We start from the raw sequence: 5489 nt of genomic DNA, 5'->3' as shown, positions 1-5489 counted from the left end.
CAAAGGGAGGCCCAAACTTACCTGTACGATGTCCACTTGTATTCCTAATCCTGAATTGTACTACACATCTTTAAAATACAATAAAATGCAAGAAAAAAAGAAAGTTATGATTATTATAGTCATGAAACTCCCCAAGCTTTATAGATAAAAAACCTTGTGTAAATTAAATTCCAAGTGATATTAATGAGAAAATTCCTTGATTTTAGAATTTCTTGGCATTTTTTTTCTGGTATACTTCTTAGTATACCTGAAATGCTCACTAAGAAATTATTTCTGTTTTCGCAATAAAATAGTGTTTATATATAATAAAATGTACGAGCCATAGGGGAATGCGACTGTGATTCCAACTTCTCTCACTTCACAAATGAGGAGACTGAAGAAGCTAGATTAATTGTGTGACCTGACCACTTACATTTTCTGAAAAAAATTTAAAAGGCAAAAAAAAAAAATTTTTTTTAATTTAAAAGGCAAAAAAAAAAAAAAAATTTTACATTGATTTGAAAGCAGATTATATTACGGTGTTACCCACAATTATTAAATTAACTACTTTGTGACTTAACCAATGAGTTCCATAAAAAAGAATTATTTTCTTACTGCCTTCAACCATTTTCCTTGGCACAATGTATCCAGAGAACTCTTTTGCTAGAAAAATTAGCACTTCTCATTTCTGTTTGAGGTATTTGATGGGAACATTTACTTACATGGCAAAAATTACCCTTTGATAATAAACATTCATTTATGAAGCTAAGCTCTGCCAATTCAGAAGACATTGGTTACAGTGTTCTAGAAAAGCACATGGATAAAGGAGACATGATTAAATTCAGAATATAACTAATATGTCTGAGTAAAAATTAAAAACATGCCAAGTAATATGAATGAATATCTCCCTTCAGTTTTTCAGATGTGGTATTCAAATTGAAACTTTAATATTTTATCTCTATTTTTTAGTAAATTTGTATTTGAAATTAAAACAAACACATCTCTGATCTCTTACCCAGGCTTGCATTTTCCACCACACAGCATATTTTCTCTCTCATATCTATTTATGCTTCAAATTAAAAGTATCTAAAATTGTACCCTTATTTTCTATTTTCTGTAAATGCCTTCCATGTTGAACTAAGTAAAACTATAATTCTTCCAACATAAAATTAGAATTTTCTTTGATGCTTTCTTGCCATTAGCTTTATATGCCAGCCAGATTCACTGATTATTTTCTCCAAATGTTTTTGCTACTCTGTGAATTTTTGTTACTCTATGATATCACCTTGCTAGCTTGCATTTATTTTAGAAAACATCCCCTAGGCTTATTTTTCTTCTTCCAGCCTGTCTCCCTTTTAATCCATTTCTAATTGTTAACACCAGATCATTCTTTTAAAAATAATTATTACACTCACCTTAAACTGAATCCCTGCAATAGTTCTCCATTATCTGTGGAATGAAACACAAATTCTTTAGCCTAACATTCAAGGGTCTTTATAATTCTTCAGCAAACTACCTTTAGAGCTATATTTTATACTAATCTCAACATAAACTCTCTACTATAATCAAATTTCTGTTTCCCAAACATGCCAGAGATATATCTGTCATTATATATCTTTTGCCATTTTCCTATCTTTGTAGCTTTGTAAGCGTTACCTCCTCCTCTGTTCCCATGGAGGTAAATACAAGTAAAAACTACACAATTTTTGAATAAAAAGATTTAAAGTTATCTAGTTCAATTTCTCACCTCTTGCACAATTTTAACATTGAAGAAACTAAAACTCAGAAAAATTACCTTCAATTTACAACTTGTTTGTTATATTTAACAAACACCATACTAATCATTGTATAAACTCAGTTATTTTGAAAATTTTGTGATTTCACATCTATCATGCTTCCTAAGTTTATGTTAAATTAAAAACTTCTGAAAACTAAAAGTGTTTTAAATGTGACTATCATAAACTATCTCAAAACAATCCAAATGAATCTCAATTTCCTAGATGTTTTATGGACTGGCTAGTGACAAGTTCTGAACTGACTTCATTGATTCTAAGATTTTCCCGGTTCTAAGAAGACATGCTCATCTTTATGCCTTGTTAATATCTTAACGAGTTCCAGTAAAAATTCAGAAGCTAGGATTTAAGCAGAATGCTTCAATCTCTCAAACTTTGTGTGTGTGTGTGTGTGTGTGTGTGTGTGTGTGTTTTGAGGGAAGTTGGAAGAAATTAGATGATTGTAAAAAGTAGGTCCAATAAAATTTGGTAAGAATAGCCCTTCATAAGGAATGATAGTGAGAGAGGAGAATTAATCTTCTCTGCACTGAGGATAAATAGAGACTGCCACAATACAGGTAAACATTCCTTTTTTTTTTCTGAGTAGCCATTAAAATTTATTATTGAAGTATGTATATTTTTATTGATAGATGATAACTGTACATAGTTATGGGGTATGTGTGATATTTTGATACATGCATACAATGTGAAATGATTCAATTAGGGTAATTGGGATATCCATCACCTCAAACATCTGTAATTTGTACTGAAAATATTCCAAATCTTCTTTTCTGGCTATTTTGAAATATACAATAAATTATTGATAACTATTCACCCTATTGTATTATTGAACACTAGAGTTTATTCCTTCTATCTAATTGTGTTTTTGTATCTATTAAAGATTAACATTCTTAAGAGTAAAAATTGACATGTATTCTATACTGACCTTGAAGTAGTCCATATCAGATGATTTTATTGGCACAGAATATTTTGCTAGGTAGATGGCACTACTGCAAAGTGAATCAGTTACAGGTATTCCTGATGATTTGCTATAACCTGAGTTAGAAAGAACAGGATTTTCAGACATGTGTACTGTAGTTTAAGTTTTAAGTAAAAAATATTTCCAGGTATTTGATAATAACTTGTTACAACTTAGAAGATAAAATTTCCAGTTGACAAAGTATAAGAAAATAGTATGAACATTTTTTTAAAAACACCAATTAGATAAAGACTATAGAAGACTGTTCATTTCAGCAAGTGCCAGATAAGGCAGATCAAGATGTCACCTCCTCTCCAATGTAATGGCACTCTACACCCCAGGGCTGAGAATATCAGGGAGATAAGTGACATGTGGATAGGGCAATTTTTATTAACTGGGTAAAATCCTAAGTCAATTGAGTTTACTTGGAAATGACTAATATTGCATATGCTGTTACCAAGTCAACTGATGACTCAACAAGAAATATAGTTTTAGGATAATAAAGTTACTTTTATGCATACCTGAGTTCATAGCTCATTCTATAAGAAGTGATGGTACTCAGAAAGAAGTCTACCAAGAGTAAGTTAGGTATTCTGTTCAAGTTTGTTTTCTATATAGAACGTAGAGTCAGCCAGTGCCTCGTAGGTAATAAAGTTGGTTATAATGCAGGTTATTCAATTGAATAAGAAGATTAAACTCTATACAGATGCATTATTGTGATCTGTTGTTCAGTCTGAGTCTAGAATTATAGAATTCAACCTGAATTATGGAATTAATAATTGCTTATGCCCACCAAGAGCCAGTTCATAATGGCCAAAACCTTGAAGCAATCTATAGATTCATCAGCTGGAGAAAGAATAAACAAACTGTGTTATATTTATCAATGGAATACTATTCAACAATACAAAAGAATAAACATATTGCTTATTCTTCCTTTTTTAGCTCCAACCTGTAAAGAGCTTGGAACTCACCATTCCTGTTCAGTCATATGTATGTTGATCAAGTTGGAAATTGATGACTCTTCTTGGAAACATAAAAAAACTGAGGTTAGGCTCAGTGTTTATCAACAGGTGAATGAACAAGGAAAATGTGATATATATATATAAAGTATGGGATTCTATCACTCTTAAGAAAGGCAATTGTGTCATTTGTGACCACATGAATGAACCTGAAGGACAGTATGCTGTGAAAGAAGTCAGTCACAGAAAGATGAACAATACATGATCTCACTCTTATATGAAATCTAAAAAAGTAGATATAGAAGTAGAGAGTGGAATGGTTCTTACAGAGGCTGTGGAGAGGGGTGGATAGGGAAAGGGAAGATGTTGGCAAAGGGGACAAAGTTTCAGCTAGACAGGAGGAATAAGGTTTAGTGATCTATTGCACAGAAAGGTGAATGTTAATAATAATACAGTATATACTTCAAAATTGCTTAAATATTAGATTTTAAATGTTCTCAAAAATTGGTAAGCATGTAGGGTGATGAATATGTTACTTAGCATGACTTAATCATTCCACAATATAAACATATATCAAAGCATCCCATTTATTCACAAATATATACAATTATTATCTGTCAATTAAAAATAAAATACAAATATAAAACATGACACCATGAGAAGACTCAAATGGTAATTTTGATGATTTGTTGGAGGCTGAGTGGGGACCAGTGTGATGGAAAAAGTTCCTGGGAGCTGCATTTTTGGGGATCCCATACATTCGTGGTTATTATTTTTCAGAGTTCCTCCAGGTTTTCATTGTGAAGATATAAGAAACATCTCCTTATGGCTCAGGAAAGAGGAAGAGTAATTATTGTGCAATAAACCGACAGCATTCACCATAACAAGGGTCTACTTTCCAAGGAAAAGACTGTACCAAAGATTTGTAGCATATCTTAGTTTGGGGAAGTACATTTCTTCCACTTTAACTCCCTTGGGACTTTGTGTCTTACCTAAGACTGAAGAAAGTGTTGTGGAAATAGAGATGCATGTGTGAAGGTCACGCCCCAGAGACATATGCCTAAAACTTTAATAACTTAGATAAAATGGATCAATTCATATAATTCAGTTTTAAAGTGGTCAGATGATATGGTAGACATTTCCCTAAGAAAGATATACAAATGGCCAATAAGCACATAAAAGATGCGCTATATCTTTAGTCATCAGCAAAACACATATCAAAATCACAATAAGATAGGAATCATACCTACTAGAATGGCTAGATTCCAAAAGTCAGGTAATAACAAATGGTGGTGAGGATGTGGAGAAATCAGAACCCTCAGACAACGCTGGTGGTAATGCAAAATGGTGCAGCCACTTTGGAAAGCAATGTGGCAGTTCCTTGGATGATTAAACAGAATTAAAATATGATCCTGCAATTCCATTCTAAGGAATATATCCAAGAAAACTGAAAACTTACATTCTACAAAAATTGTACACAAATGTTTATAACAGCATTATTCATCATAGCCAAAAGGTTAAAACTATCCAAATGTCCATAAACCAGTGAATAAAAAAATGTGGTTTAGCTATTAAGCAAAATGTTTGACCATAAAAATGAACAAAGTATTGATGCATGCTACAGCATGGATGAAACTTGAAAACATTATGCTACATGAAGGAAACCAGTTACAAAGGAGCACATATTATATATTCCATTCATAAGAATGTCCAGAACAGTTAACTTTATAGAGGTAGAAATTAGTTTAATGGTTGCTTAAGGCTGGAAGATGGGGATGATTAGGTAATTGGAGTGATGAT

The 5489-nt window shown here is 32.1% G+C and overlaps 1 long non-coding RNA gene across 1 annotated transcript; it reads right to left on the bottom strand.

Moving 5' to 3' along the window:
* Nucleotides 1-701: 701 nt before the first annotated feature.
* Nucleotides 702-2774, bottom strand: LOC103252762. The gene is made up of 3 exons (XR_503809.1): nucleotides 2698-2774; nucleotides 1395-1428; nucleotides 702-783 (listed from the first exon to the last, which is right to left on the bottom strand). It is a non-coding gene; the product is annotated as an uncharacterized LOC103252762 (long non-coding RNA).
* Nucleotides 2775-5489: the final 2715 nt, after the last annotated feature.

This window comes from Carlito syrichta, unplaced genomic scaffold (assembly GCF_000164805.1).
Source record: "Carlito syrichta isolate Samal-C Ts95f unplaced genomic scaffold, Tarsius_syrichta-2.0.1 Scaffold65441, whole genome shotgun sequence".
In the NCBI taxonomy this organism is placed as follows: Eukaryota; Metazoa; Chordata; class Mammalia; order Primates; family Tarsiidae; genus Carlito; species Carlito syrichta.
Note: the sequence above shows the minus strand (reverse complement) of the source record. Positions and strands in the feature narration are given on the sequence as shown.